We start from the raw sequence: 15,173 nt of genomic DNA, 5'->3' as shown, positions 1-15,173 counted from the left end.
CCCTCCTTCAGCCCCCTCCCACCTCTTCCGGAAACTGAGACAGTGAATCAGGTCAGAGCAGTCCCCGTTCTGCCATCTCCAGAGGAAAAAAGAACTAGTTGCCAAATATTCAGAATGGGTAATTGCTACCTGAATTAATGAGGGCAAACAGCGGGCAAGAAAACAGCGGTTTACTATTCCTAGGAGCTCGTCTCCCCAGCTCGGAGTCCCAGGCTCTGCGGGGACAGACTGGCTCGGGGGAGACACGGCTCCCGCTGGCCGCCCCTGCACCTGGGTCAGTTCAAATGCTTCTGTGGCTGAGTCACACCTGTCTCCCTCACACACGCCGTACACCCACATCGCACACCAGCAACATCCAAGGATTTTGAAGAGACTGATCACATCACAACTGTCACCCAGGGCTTTCAACAAGTTGCCCAAGCTGCGTCAGCTCTGACCCGGGGGCAGAGAGACCAAACTGAGGGGGCTGCGGGCAGAGGAAGGGAGGAGACGGCAAGTTAAGACGGCCGCCCAGAGAACACAGGCTCCTTGGAAGGCTGGAGGAGCCACAGCCCCAGAGTGCACCCCCAGGCACAGACTCCAGAGTCACACCCAGCAACCCTGGGGAGCCCGCTGAGCCCCATCTCCAATTGCTGTGTGACATCGGACAGGTCACTTCCCCTCTCTGGGCCTAAGCGTCTGCCTGTGTAGAAACAGAGTGAACAGTTCTGAGGCACTGCCCTCCAGGAAGGCTTCAGTTCAAGTTTGGGGTCCTCAGTTGCCCCTGCCCTTCAGCCCCTCCCCCAACCCCTGCCCAAGCACTTACCATATGACTTCCCCTGAGCACAGCGGCAAGTGACTTCCTCTGGGGCGGCCACGGCTCTCTGGAAGCATCCTAATGTCACAGGCAGCTTGGGCCAGAGCCATCCAGCCACTGACACTGATGTCAAATCCGCACAGGGATCCTGGGCTGCATCTGGATGGACTGCCCACCCAAGTGAAGCCACTATGGAAATTAAGCATTGTCTACCCGACACAGACAATTCCTCCTTCACTTCTTTATCTAATGGCACATGGTAAACAGCTCTTGCAGCTGTACATGGAGAGCTGTCTTTCTAACAGCCAAACAATATTTCTACCGAATGGCCATATCACAAAAGACCTACCTGATCTCCTACTGAGGTTATCTCATTTCAAGTATTTCCAATCTTGAGCTTTTACAAACATGGCTTATATGTGCTCATTTCAAATAAATAAGAGGTTCGGGGGGGGTATCTATATCTACCTTTAAAGGTTCACATGTGCCTAGGAACAAAGTCTGGAACCCACTCACCAAGTTTACTGCGGTGACCTCTAAGGGATAGGATTAGGGAAGAAAACTCAATTTTCTGTAAGCAAGTGTCACTTTTTAATTTTTCAAAAAAGAAATCAGTAAAGAGGGAAAGAAACAAAACACAGTCACTCTTCAACCTCTTTAGCAGGCACAGATCTGGCAGGAGCAGAGGCTGGTGAACCCAGAGCAAGGGGAGGAAGGCGATGTGTCCAGGTGGGAGGGCCAGCACCCACTGCCTTGCTCCGTGAGGTTGGCTTTCCCCAGGACGGAGAGGAGAGGACCAGGTTCAAATTCTGGGGACAGGACTTCAGTCTCCTCGGGTGTCAAATGGGAAGCACTGGGGGACCCGGTGGCCAGGCTGCTGAGAGGTCACATGAAGTACACTGAGAGCAGAGAGGCGCCACCAGGTCCTGCCTTGCTGACTTCCTTCCTCTATGACTTTCAGAGAAAAAGAAAGACTGAATTGACGGCCACCCCTCAAATCCTCACTCCTCCCCAGCCTCCTTCATGACTGGACCCAGTTGCTGTTGCGGGACCAGCAAGGGGGTGGCTGTCAGTTCACCCCTTGTCTTTCCTCCCAGGGAGGGAGCTTTGACAACAGTGAGGCTTCAGGCACACATGTGAAGCCGACTTGAGCACATGTAGAAATTCCAAGACGATTCATGATTGCGACAACCCTCTCTGTCATCAGTAATATGGGAAGGAACCTACTGGCCAATGGTTTTAAAGCTTTTTTTTTTTTCAGGAAAATTCGGTAGGCCCAAGAACACAGAGACACAGCAGCTCCAGGGTGGAACAGAGGTGTGTCGGATAATTGCAAAGGTGTTTATAAAGTTAAAAGATTCGCCCCTTCACAGGGACGCACCCTGGGTTAGGGGTCAGGTCTCCTGCAAATTCAAGCTCAAAGGGAGACACAGACAGGAGAGCACAGGGTGCAGCGAGCAGGCCTCACGCAGGGCTGCGGCTGTGGTCACCAAATGCCCGCCCCAAGGATCCACAGTCGTCTGCACCCAACCAGGCGGCCAGCATCCATGCCAGCTCACCCACGGCTGTGTGACCTTGGGAATCAAGACCTGGGCTAAAAGACTCAGGTTCCTCACCTATAAGAGGCATCTTCTTCTTCATGGGCTGTCGGGAGGCCCTGATGAGATAAATCCCAGGGGCTGAGAACTAGACTGATGCCCGTAGTGGCTGACATCACCGCATGCCCCCAGGTCTCAAATGGAGGACTGTGAGCGCAGGTCTGTGAAATCCAGTGAAGACCACGACAACCAGGGCTTGTGTGTCTTAAGGCCTTTAGCCACCTCCCAGGAGCCAGCCCTGGGTCCCCCACCAGACAGAATCCCCAAGGCTGGGAAGGAAGCCGTCTGGAATCGGCCACCAAAGGATCTGCATCGACATTTGTGTACCCTTGACCTGCTCCCCTCACACCCTCCCCGCTGCCCTCACCTGCCCTCCCCCTGCCCCTCAAGTGCCCCTCGAGGGCGTCTCCCTGGGTTCCCAGCCACCCGGGGAAACAGCTTTGGCTCTCTCCCAGAAGGCACTTAGAACATCTCAAGTGGCCTCTCCAGGGAACATCAAAGACCAGGGCGCTTCCCGTTCATCTTAAACCCGCTGACCTGTGCGCGTCCGGCCGCGCCGTGCCTGTCGGGCCTGACCTGGGAGCCCAGCTTTGATCAGCAAGCGAGTCGCTGGCCCCCCGTCCCCTGGGCCCCAGCTGCATCCCACGGGCAGGTGGAGGGAGCTGAGATGAATTCCGCCTGGATTTTGCACCTTCATCCCCACCCCCCCAGTAAAGAGCTGCAGCGCTACACGCCTCTCCCCATTTCATTATGGGTTAAACATTTTTAATTTTAGAAATGATTGCAAACAGTTGACTAGCACACACTGGCTCCACGTCTCCTAGTTCATGATCCCCCGGTGCACGGGGACAGCAATATTTTTAGGCCCTATTCAAGTTACCCACCCTGGCTGCAGATGAAATATTAATTAAAGGTTATGCTCGCAGCCTTCGGAGAATGATTACTCAAGATAGCAATTATATTTCCCCCCTTTTTGTGTAATAAAACTGCACCTCGCTGTGCAGCAGGAATTAATAATTCTGAGTCCTGTTGTTACAGAGGCAGCTTCAAAGCGGAAGAGAGGGCATGCCCCAGAGGGGAAAACTCAAATGCCTTTAGAGCCACAAAGAAAGTGGGTGACTTCAAAAGAGCAGGATGCCCTGAATATGGGCTGGGATCGCTTCTCAAGGTCATTAACAACTCTAGCTGACGGAGAGAGAGCGGCCCGATTACAAAGCCCACAGAGAAACAAACTGGAGCAGGACATGGCAACAGCTCCCACTCTGGGTTGCTCAGCACCGCCCACAGCCTGGCGTGTACCTGGAGCCCATCGGCCAACTCCCTAGGATCCTTCCAAGGGACTCAAAAACGCAGCACGGCCGGTGACTCGAGGGTCAGCAGTTCAGTAGTGTGCCAGGCAATCTCCACGTGAGAAGAAAGAGGACAAGTCGACAGCCTGGGAAATGGCAGAAGTCTGGCTGCCACGTAGTGTGTCTAACTCCCAGGTGCCAGGCAGACTCAGGGAGACAGGAATCCCCGTCTTCATTTGACAGATAAGGGCCCTGAAGCGCAGAATGATGAGTCAACAGAGTAAATGGCAGAATTGGGGTGCAAACCAACAGACACACAGTTCCATGAGGGTGGGCTGTATCCGTCTGATTCCTGGCTGTGTCCCCACAGTTGACCTAGCGTGGTGCCTGGCACAGTATCGATATTCAGGAAATTTTAATTATTTGATGAGCAAATGATTAAACTCCTGAGTCAGGCATCCATGCTGCGCAGGCAAAACTCAGCAACTTCTCAACAAAGTCAACTTAAAAAATTAATAATAATTGTGACTTTAAATGAGTCTCAGCATTCAGGGAACTGGGACGGTGAGGGTACTAATGTCTTGATAAGAGACACTGAGCACCACCACCCCCACCCCAACTCGTGGCCCAATTCTTCCCTCCGGAGGCACAATCAAATATTTTTCGTAAGACAGAATATGAGTGCAGGAAATTAGTGGTCTATGGTGTGAAACAATTATGGTTTGCTTTGTTCTGCAACAATGGGAAAATCAGAGATTTCTTCGTGAAGCTCCCTTGGAGAAACCTTCAGTGATGAAGTCAGACCACACCCTCACCCTGAGGGGCGGTTCCCACCACCCTACACCCTTGAAGTAACCCTGGGGCAAAAGAGAAAAGCCTCAAGGCCTCATCTCAGAGGACAAGGCTGCAGATTGCAAGAAAATAGATGTTGGTGGCCGTGACTGTGTTGTCTCCAGATCGCAGCCTGGAGCCAGGGGCCCAACAGGCAAAGGAGAATTTGCTGCTCCTGTGGGAAGAGCCGCTGGTGGGGGCAACAAAGCTGCCCCAGGGCCACTGGGGTGGGTGAGGCCTTGCCCCTTGAGCAGAGAAGAGGAGGGGTTCCCAAGAGCTGTGTGAGTGGAGAGAAGTGGGGGGGGGACTCCCAGCGGGGTGGGGGGGCAGGCTGTGGTGGGTGCATTCTTCAGGTCCAAGGATTCTTCTGGAAACTGTAGCACCTCTGTGTACACGAGGAGCTGGGGCAGCCCTGTGTGATCTGAAAGCCACTGGGGGTCGGGAGCGGGAGTGGGCAGGAGAGGGGACAGGAAGAGGCTGTGGGGAGGCGCTCGGGGAACTCGCTGGCTCTCAGAGCAGAGGGAGGGTGCTGGGTGCACTGTGTTCCCAAAAGCAGGCAGGCAGAGCAACAGAAGCCCAGCCACCGGCCAGCAGCCAGAGGGAGGGACACTTGTTTCCTGGGTGCCCGGTATGTGTGGCCCTGCACTCGGTGCTGGATACAATGTCTAATAATGCAGACACATGAACAGACAAGGTCACACAGCCGGATGCAAGAGTCAGGGCCCAGAGCCAGGCTGGCGAATCCGGATGGAGCCCGGTGCTGCACTGTTCTCCTCAGACTCTCAGCGCTAGGCGGAGGGCCTGCGGTCCTGAGACGCCTCCCAGCCCCGGGGCCTGCGAACCTTCTTACCAGACAGCCCTCTGGGATGAGGGCACCCTGGCAGGAAGCACAGGTCACAGCAAGGCCAGGGGCGCTGTGGGAGGGAGGGGCCGAGGGAAGGTCCCACCACCTCTGGAAAAGAGACCCAAGCCGCCTGCTCCTTCTGCTACCAAATGGGTCACAGACACTCCCCCTCCTTGGGCAGAGAGAGAGGTCCCGGAGCCCAGAGGCGTCCAAGCTGCCAGCCTTCTCCTGCCCTGCCCCTCTAAGTCCTTCCCTGCTCAGCAGGGCTTGGAGAAAAGGCACAGCGGCAGGAGACAGGACAGAAGAGGGGTGGCCGGCGGTCAGAGTCCCACAGGGAGCTGGGCCCCGGGCAGAGCAGCCTGGGAACTCATTCCCGAGGAACTCTGTTCAGGAACTCCTCGGGAAGCCCCAGGACCCCCACCAGCCTCCTGACCGGGCTACCTCTGGGGCTGGGGGCGGCAAGGGAGCTCAGGACAGACAGGAGAGCGACTGGAAGGCCGCACCATCAGACCCGGGGGGCTGAGCCAGGCGGGCTTCCCAGCCAGGAACTGACTCCACCACTGGAGGGACCGGAGGAGTCACATTTGTGCGAAGGAAGAGGAAGCGGGAATGTTCCAAGATCCTCCTTTCCTCTTACAGAAAATTCAGGCCATTTTCCAGGAATGCTGAAGAAGTTGATGAAGTTGCTTTGCACATCACCGCTGAGATCAGAGACACCGCCCCCATCACAGATTCCACCGGTGATGGCAGCCCTGTTCTGAGGGCAGGGAGCAGATGCCCCAGGCAGGAGCCCAGAGAAACTGGGGCCAGGGCCACCCCTGGACTCAGGAGCCAGTGCTCACCTGGGCTTTTTGTAGGAAAAAGCCTTTCATTAGTCTGTTCCAGCTTCTCCTTCCACCTGAGGCCTCCCCCAGCATGGGGATGGGACCGCCCAGGACAGCAGGACCCGGGAAGCATACCTGATGTGTGAGCACCTGGCCGCTCAGGGCCTAAGGGCCAGAAGCTCGCGCCCCTCCAGCTGGGAGGAGGAACGTGGTCCTGCCAGGATGGGCTCCCTGAGTGCTGTGCAGCCCAGCCTGGTCATGGCGAAGTGGGGATGCAGTAGCTGGAGGGAGGGGGTTCTGCCCAAGGCAGGGCTCAGAGGAGAAGACCAGCATCACATTCGTGTTCACTCCCTAGCACGCACTTACCAGATGCCTCCCTGTACGCAATCATAAAACGGAAGTGGTCTCTACCCACGGGAGCTCCTGGCTGAGGAGAGAGACATGAATATATGACCCGAGCAGAGGGATGCAGCTAGGTGAAGGCCAGCCCAGGGTCGCGCAGGGACACAGCCCGGGGGGAGGGGAGACGCAGGGGGACAGAGAGGGAGTGCGGGCCGGGGTGCAGAGGAGGGAAAGGGAGAGCAGGTGCACGGCCCGCGGGCCCTGGGGCTTGGCTACGCAGACGCCTGTCTAGAGCCTGGATTGAGGAAGTTGGGGTCAGAGCTCCAGACTGGAGTCCTTGCTGAATTCCCCTTCCAGACATGAGAGGCCGAGACGAACACACACACTGGACACCACCTGCAGCTCTTCCTGCTCAGTGGGAGAAGCCGGTCGTCCTGCATCTGGCTGCGCGCCGCAGGTTCCCCTCGGGGCAGAGCACGCGCAGATTCAGAGAGGAGGGCTGGGGCCCTGGGGGGGGGGGGGAGCTCGGGTAGGCCCCGCCTACCGCCCACGGCCACGCCCACCGCCCTCGCCTCCGGCCGCAGGGCTCCTCCCTGCCTACCTTGCCCACCTTCTGCGGGACAGCCTGCGTTTCTGCCCGTCCCGCTCCAGCTCCCGCTTCGCCATTCCTGCCTCCCAGCATCACCTGATCTGTCAAAATCACCTCCTTCTGGTGAAGTCCGTTTCATTGCTTTTTCTGATGAATCCTTTCATTATTCCTGAGCCCTGATAATCTTTCCCTCCTTTACCCTCCCCCTCCCAGACCCCACCCCACTCTCGCAATGTCTGCAAACATCTAATCCAGCAGGTCAAACTCTATGAGCTTCAGGCAGACCCTGTGCCCGGCCCACTGCGGGCACTGGGGGCTCTTGGAAACCATTTATGGTGGGATGAGAGGCGACTTGCTTCCCTTCTGTTTCACACCACACCTTCCCCCTTAAGATTCTCATGAACCAGGACGGGAAACACCGCTCCCCTACCCCACCCCACCCGCCCCATCCTGCCTGTGGGAATAAAGGTTCCTCCCACCCTGACCTGAGTTCTCCATCTATAGGAACCACTGGGTGCTCCTCTGAACAGCCAGGCTTCCTTCCCAACTGCAATCTTGAAGGGCAATTCAGCTCTCCCGTCGTGAACCTATTGTGTGCTGGGCATTAGGCGAGGAACCAGGAAAGCCATAAGACCCTGCTGGTCCTGGGCAGGGGTGCTCAGCAAGGTGGGAAGAGTGTGGACCGTGGGGACAGGGAGACCCAGCTTCAAACTCCAGCCCTGCCTCAGGCTGTGACGGTAATCTTGGGAAAGCTGTCCAACTTCCTGGAGCCTCTGTTTCCTCAGCTGTAAACTAGGGACAATGATAGCTATCTTGCAGGCTTGTCATAAAGACTGAAGGACAGTGTGGCACATGGTGGGTTCACAATAAACATGAGTTATTATTGGACACCCAGGTCACTGGGGAATAAGAGCACAAGCTCTGGACCCAAATTACCTGTTCAAACCTTGGCTGTGTGACCTGGGACAAGTTTCCTCACCTTTCCAAGCCTTAGTTTTCTCATCTATAAAGTGGGGATAATATGCTTAACAGTTTCAGAGTTTCTGTTTGGGGAGGGATGATGAAAAATTTGGAGAAATAGATAGCAGTAATAGATGCACAACATTGCAAATATAATTTGTGTCACTGAATTGCATACTTAAAATGGAAAATTTTATGTTATGTATGTTTTATCACAATTTTACAAAGTTAATGCAATATACCAAGAAACAATGAATTGTATGCTTTTAATGAGTGCATTGTATGATACGTGAATTATATCTCAATAAAACTGTGTTTTTTAATAAATGGAGAAAGATAATAATACCTACCTAAGAGGGTTATTGGAGGGGACTAAATGAGCCCGTAAATTGCTTGGAAAAGCTTAAAACTGTGTCCAGCACCATGTCCAGTGTTGGCTACTATGTAAATATACCTTAACCATCATTTCATTTAAACTTCATAAGAGCCCTACAAGGTTAAGAAGTACTTTTACTTATTGTATGGGTAGAAAAATTGACAATCAAAGAACTTATATCAGTTTTGCATGTAAGTTGCAAAGCCAAGATTCAAACCCCAGGTGTGTTTGACATCAAAACCCATCACCATAGACTTGAGAACTGTGCTGAGAAGACTTCTGACTGAGTCTGAGTGAGCAGCAAGCTGAAGGGTACCCAGGCTGCAAGCACTGTGGCCCACAGTGGCAGTGGGCAGACAGCAGGTTACACCATGAGGATGGAGGACAAATAAGCCTTCAGGTAAACCGGTGAGTGCCCTGGGTCCTTGGGGGCCATGTGATAGCAACTTGGCTATCCTGACAGGACTCAGAGATTTGGTCAAACATTATTCTAGATGTTTCAATGAAAGTGGGGTGGGTTTTTTTGGATGAAATTAATATTTAAATCAGCAGGTCAAAGGGAAGGAGATTAGTCTCCATAAAGTGGGAATGTGGGTGGGCCTCGTCCAATCAGTTGAGGGCCTTGACAGAAAAATCTGATCTTCCCTGAAAAAGAAAGAATTCTGCCTGCAAATGGCCTTTGGACTTGAGCTGTGACATCAATTATTTCTGGATCTCCAGCCTGCCAGGCTACCCTGTAGATTTTGGACTTGCCAGCCCCCACAATCTCATAAGCCAAGTCCTCAAAACAAACACATCTCTCCATAGATAGGTAGTCCATAGGTAGGTAGATATGATATAGATACAGATACAGATATATATATATAGTTACAGAAACCTACTAATGATTTGTCTCCAGAGAACCCTGACTAACACAGGCTACAACTTCCCTGGTCCATTTGTGACCAGAATGACCCAATCACTATTGCCATGTGCCCCATCATGGCCAATGTACCTGAGATGTGCCCTTGACCATATCTCAGTAAAAAGAGCTGGAAACCCTGTCAACTTCCCAAGGAAAGAGAAGCACAACTGGGTTTGGGGATCTGGGAAAGTCTGGGTTTTCTGGGGCTTTTTTCATTTTCTTTTAGGATCCTTTTTTTATTATTACTCAAACCACTCAGAAATGTCTGAACTTTCCACTTCTAAGTTGGCTGTAAGTCACCTGACATGGGCGTTGCTAGGTGAGAATTAAAGATCTCAAGTTTGAGACACCATCCTGCTGGGATACAGGAGGAAAGGTTGCCATGGGGATGCTGCCCCATAAGTGATTAGACTCCCAGCTACTGAGTATGGAGCTTGGTCCCCTAGAGATAGCACCCACATGGCACCAGACACCTCTAGAGGCTTCTCCTCTGATACCTGTGGCTGCAACCATTCTTCACAGCTCTGGGCTCAGGAGCGGAAACCTGGCCCTAGGCTGCTTGGTAGAGCAGGAGATGCTGGGCTCCAAGAAAGAGACTGACAGCTCTCAGAGGCTCAGGTAGGGGGTGGGTGAGAGGGGACCATCTTCCACATGCATCTTGAGCTCTGCTTCACCTGCCTGAAGCTGAGTTCACGTCTAACCCCTAAGGACCTGGTCCAGCCACAGAGGTCACACTGCCAGGTCTAAGAGGCAGGACTCAGCCAGCAGCCAGAAGACAGAGCAGTGGGTCCAAAGCCAGAGGGTCTCCTGGTTAATTCACTTAGTTCTCAGAACAACTGCAGGACACAAGTGCAGCAGACTCCAGGTGCAGAGGGGCTGAAGCAACTGGGAGGCCAGTGGGACCAAACCAGAGGGCAGCATGGTGGGGGAGATGGGCATGCGCAGATGGAAGTGGGGTGTGAAGGTGCCCAGCCAGGGGCCGACCCCACAAGGCAGCAAGGGTGGTCCTGGGTCAGGGCACCTCTCAGGAGCCAGAACAGCTCATTTCAAACCAAGACAAGGCAGACTAGCTCAAGACAAATTTTAAATGAACCCCAAATCTGGGATAGATTTGCAACTAAATCCGAAGATGACACATTTGCTTTGCAGTGAGAAAAATGAGGTTTGAAAGCAAATCTTGAGGTGAGGGTATGATTCTAAAGGAGGACTGACAGGAGTTGGAGGGCCCCTCCACCTGCCTGGCCTCCCCAGGTCACCCACAGCACGGTCGCCTCCCCAGGATTCCAGCCAGCCCAGGTGGAGGGCACATCTGACCTTCGGAGGCTGTTGGCTCTCCTGCGGGCTGACCGCGGGAGTGCGGGGCCCAGAGAACCACAGTGTGCTCCTGAGGAGAGGAAGTGAGCTCGCCCACTTCTGCTCCCCGCTCTCCGCCCACGGCAGGACTTCCCGGGGGAGCAGGCTTTCCACCCACATGGGGGCTGGGGAACCTCACTTTCCCCGATAAAGCTCTGAATATTGGAAAGATGCCAGGCACAATGTAACCAGGGGCCGCCTCAACAGCACAGCACCAAACACGACCGTCCATCCTGTTCCCTGTGTCCCCAACTCATTATCTCCCTCCAGGCGCCCTCCAGCAGCCTCCTACCTGGACTGCAGTGACAAAGGGCACCAAAGCCGCCAGCTTTCCCTGGGAGGGCCCTACTGTGAGTGCCCAGGGCAACGGTGTAAAACCCCCAAAGGCAGTGTGATGCCTTTGGGGGCTCTAAGAAGCACCTCCTTTTCTAGGCATAGTCTTCAGGGGGCCAGGATGGAGGCTTACTGATCTACTGACTCAAGCTGCTCTGGGAGGCGATGCTGGAAAACACACCAGCCACCACCTCACAGGCCACTGGGCCACACACTGTAATCCACTTCCAGAACCCACACAGAAGCTAGAAGAAGGCTGTCAGGCCAGTTGGGGACGGTAGAAATCTTAACTAAAAGAGACTCACCTAATAACATCAGTGCCCTGGGAGTGCAGAGGGGGAATGGCCCCGAGGACTGCAGTCAGAAGGTGGTGAGTGCTCGGAGCAGGCGTTGTTTAATGAATATTTGAATATTTATAACCTATTTAAACATCTACAAGCCAAGAAGGCTCAGTAAGGATGGGCCAAAGAAGCACAGTGGTACCACGGTGCCCTAGAGAAAGACGCCTGCCTTGTGCTGTTTAAAAGTGACCCAGCGGCAGCATTCCTCTCCCAGCCCCTCCCTCCCCCCATCTCCTGTCACAGGTCTTGTGATATATAACAGCCTTTCCCGAGTCTAAATATCTTCTCAGGGCTTTCTGGCTTCCTGGAAGGATTTGGAGAGAGTTGTCACACTGTGCTTCTCAAGGTTGCAACTTTGTAATCTTGTACTGTTAAAATCCAGCACTTAATAAACTAGCAATGACTGCACATTTGCAATGAATCTCCATGTTCTGGAGAGTTCCAGCTTGTACATGGAAGCTGGTTCTTATAAATACTGGTTAATTAGCTGTACTATAGTTTGATTTATTGAAGTAAATAGTTGCTCTCCGTCTATGTGGTGGTTAACAGCTTGTGAAACGGTTTTTACGTACATTAGCCAGTGGCTGGAACTTAATCAGTGCTTTCTAAAAGCTTATGGATCTGAATTGAGGTATCTAATTTGATTTTCAAAAGGGCCTATGAGGAGTCAGATATCTGTTGGAGGGAGAGGCTGCCTTTTTCAAATGTGATCACTACAAATGTTGTACAATGTCAAGTTAGCCTCCTGCCCGTTTCAGAGCCCCACACACACACACACACTCTCTCTAGAAGTAACACCATCCTGGTTCCTATGGATCTGTCCAGAAATTTTCCATCTACACAAATACATACAAATACCTTTCTGCAAAGAATGGATGTATATCATTGCCACAAGTGTTTATCTTTTTGTTTAACTATAATAACATCTTGGCATGCTTTCATATAAAATGTATCTTATGCATTTCAACAGCCGTGTAATATTCCCTTTTATGGACATGACATCAATTACTGACCAAGCTCCTCATTTATCACCTTTACAAATCTTACCGTAATGAGCAAGCCTGTTCCCATGCCTTTACTTGCATCACCTATCTGAAGAATAAATTTTTCTAGAATTAGAATTAGAGGCCTCAGAATATGTGCACTTGTGGTGTTGATAGCTGATGTGAAATTCCCACCAAATAAAGTGAAATTGGGACCAGTTTACACTACCACCAACTGGGTGTGGGAACCCTCTTTCTTCACGCAGCTCAACACTGCAGTGACCAAACTGCCACTCCAATTGGTGAAAAATGGCGTCTCCTCTGATTGGCAGTTATGAATCAGGGAAGCTGAGCACCTTTTCATGTATTCCTAAGTTGTTGGGTTTTCGTTTTGTGAAGTGGGACGAAGGCTCAGAGAAGACGTACAGCAAAATTTTCAAATGTTTTCTCTCGGGAACTGGGGAGCAGCCACCCTGCCTGATGTCAGCTCCAAGGTAATAACTCATAAGAATCCAAATGGACCAGCCAACAAACACCCCCAATTTCATGCTCAGGCCAAAACTATTTCTGCCAAATTTATCTGCAAACTCAGCTGCCAAATGGAGGAGAAATTGAGTTGACTTGTTTGGTGACCGGACGTAACGCTTTACAGCTCCGAGTTTCCGGGGCCCGATCACCCAAGTGTCTGTTAGCCTTTGTTAAAACTCGCCGCTGTCACGTGCAGAAGGAGCCAGCGGGGTGCCCTGACATGCCTGTGGAACCACTGCATCTGTTCATCCCAACTGAGCAAAGTTTGTCTCCTTTTTATTTTTCCCGTTTCCCATATTAACATCGTCTTTAATTTCCTCTCTGTGTAGGTGAGACATGCATGTAGTTCACAACTAGAGACAACAGACCCAGGTGAACACTGAGAGATCATCTACCTCTCCCACTTCCCTCTTTAGCTTCTCATCCCTTTAGAGTTAATAGTTTTTATCATTAAAATAACAGGAGCTTTTCTTCACTTCATTTGAAATTCCCCAAATTTTAAAATGTATAATAGTGCATCGGCTTTTTCAAATGCTTTTGGAGGCCTCTGACCCCCTTGCCCTCACCCAGAAGTCGCCCTCGTCCTCCCTTCTGAGAGTCCCTGGACCGGAGCTCTCCAAGGCCCTGCCCAGAACTAAGACCACAGGGTAAACGTGAGAGGGAGCCAGAGTTCAGCTGCTATTAAAAAAAAAAAAAAGTTTTAAGCATCAAAGTTTCCCAGCAAGGAAACTGCCATTTGGTGAGTGAGTATCTCCTCCCTGGAGCTTCGGGGAGATGCATTCAGGGACACTGCAGAGATTTCTGCACTTGTCCAGAGGAAGGAGCGTTAGTTTCTTCCACTTTCAAAATTCCATGTTGAAATTCATTCATCTGTTTAATCAGTAAACATATATGAAGCTTCCTGTGTCCTTAGCAAAGTGATGGGAGTCACTTACCCAAAGCTGAAGCGTAAATCATCTCTGCGTTCAGGGAGCTGATGGTCCGACAGACATACATCCAAGTCCAGGACTGTCAGACACAGTGGCGCCGGTTTTGCAACGCACAGATTTCCCAACTGCATGGATGTCGAGTCAGACAGATAACTAGTTAGCAGACAGACAGACAGACACATAGGAAAGACTGTCATTAGATGCCGAGCGTCAGTGGGACGGGGCGGGTGGGAAGCAGAAGGTAACGGGAATAGATTTGGAGAAGAGGGCTCCTGGCTGAATCCTGAGCCTCTCCTCACCCACAGGCCCCCGCTTATCAGGCGCCAAAAGGTGAGATGGACGTGCTCTCAGAAGGAAGGGGCGCCGCCGGGTTCCGGGGAGGAATCAGGGGACCTGGGCTCTGTTCTGGGCTCTGCCTCTGCCTGACTCAGCCTTGGGCAGCCAGGCGGCCTTCCTTCCAGAGTCTTCTCCATCTGAACAGCAAGCTACCTGATTCCTTTCCCGCCTTGTGGAGCCATCAGCCATGTGCACAGGGCTCTAAAGCCCCATAAAAATCCATCCTCAGCTGGTGACCCAAGACCCAGACTCTGCTGAAAGAGGAAAAAGGCAGTAATTCCACGAGTCTCTCCAAAGAGAAGTGGCACCTCTGGGAGGAACCCAGAGGCAGAAGGGGAGGAACCCAAACCTCTGCAGGGCCCACTGTCCTCCAGGCTGGTCCCTTGCAGAGAATTTATCCCAAGCTGCAGAGGAAGGGAGAGAGCGGAAAACAAAGGAAACCACACGGGGCGGCATCTAATCTGGGCCAGACCCATGCTGGGGGCTCGATACCCATCGTTCTACTGTGTAAACAAAATCATTACTATGGTCCCAACTGTGTGCCCCAAAACTCATTTGTTGAAGTCCTAACTCCTGGTACCTCAGAATGAGACTGTATTTGGAGACAGAGCCTTTAAAGAGGTGAAGTAGTTAAAATGAGGTCACCCAGGTGGGCCCTAATCCCACATGACTTGTGTCCTTATAAGAAGAGGAGATGAGGCCACAGACACGCCTGGCCCATGTGAGGACCCAGGGAAAAGACAGCTGTCTGTCTAGAGGACAAGGAGAAAGGTGGCAGCGAGGCAGAAAGCCCTGTAAAAAAGACTGGCAGGACCCCCAAGCAGGGCCACTACTCTCGTGCGGGCACCATCCGGTTCCCTGGCCCAGAGGCTCTATCTCACTTTTTGCCTCTGAAACGGCTCACTTACCCCTAAAAGTCTATTGGTTCCCTGAGCTCACTTCTGGTCATTTCCTTCACTCCTGATTGGTCTATTTCTACAAGGCTTGTTCCTGGTTGGTCAACTTCTGTTACACTCT

The 15,173-nt window shown here is 52.3% G+C and overlaps 1 long non-coding RNA gene across 1 annotated transcript; it reads right to left on the bottom strand.

The window, feature by feature from the left end:
• Positions 1-1,363: 1,363 nt before the first annotated feature.
• Positions 1,364-14,404, bottom strand: LOC140685797 (uncharacterized). The gene is made up of 3 exons (XR_012059247.1): positions 14,310-14,404; positions 13,827-13,973; positions 1,364-1,750 (listed from the first exon to the last, which is right to left on the bottom strand). It is a non-coding gene; the product is annotated as an uncharacterized lncRNA (long non-coding RNA).
• Between the last annotated feature and the right edge of the window lie 769 nt (positions 14,405-15,173).

Source organism: Vicugna pacos, chromosome 15, assembly GCF_048564905.1.
Source record: "Vicugna pacos chromosome 15, VicPac4, whole genome shotgun sequence".
Lineage (NCBI taxonomy): Eukaryota > Metazoa > Chordata > Mammalia > Artiodactyla > Camelidae > Vicugna > Vicugna pacos.
The sequence above is the reverse complement of the archived record's forward strand: the minus strand, read 5'-3'. Positions and strand labels throughout refer to the sequence as shown.